This window comes from Fukomys damarensis, unplaced genomic scaffold, assembly GCF_012274545.1.
Source record: "Fukomys damarensis isolate Sample0158 unplaced genomic scaffold, DMR_v1.0_HiC HiC_scaffold_34, whole genome shotgun sequence".
Taxonomy (NCBI): Eukaryota; Metazoa; Chordata; class Mammalia; order Rodentia; family Bathyergidae; genus Fukomys; species Fukomys damarensis.
In genome coordinates, this window is record NW_022900946.1 from 23999631 (window position 1) to 24000127 (window position 497).

The window sequence follows — 497 nt, forward strand, 5'->3', positions numbered from 1 at the left end:
CGTGCGCCCGGCCGCACCGCGCCCAGCCCAGCCCACGGAGCCCCAAGGGCGGGGGCCTGTGGTGCCACTCAAAGCCGGGCCCCAGGCCCAAGGGATTATGCCGTCATGGGCCCCCCACTCGGGGCCAGTACCGGTCCAGGGGCCCAAACTGGTGGAGTACCCTGGAAGTTCCGGGCCTTCCTGCTTTTCAGGCTCTCGCCCCGCACCTTTGCACCTCCGCTTCCAGGACCCTCAGTGACCAACTCCCCTTGAACATCCCGCTGCTCCCGCTCTGGCCAGGCCTCCCTAGGCTTGGCTAAGCCGCCCTCAGCTTCTACAGACCTAGACTAGAGGCCGATATGCCCGGAGCACCCAGCCACAGCCTGAGGTGGCAGGGAGCGGATGCAGCTCCGAGGGGTATCGGGGCCCAGCCCTGCCCTTACCCTGGCCCCTCCGGCCTCCACCTCCTCCCCGGCTGCCCCTGCACCTGGGTGAGGAGAGAGCAGCTCGGGTTTGCA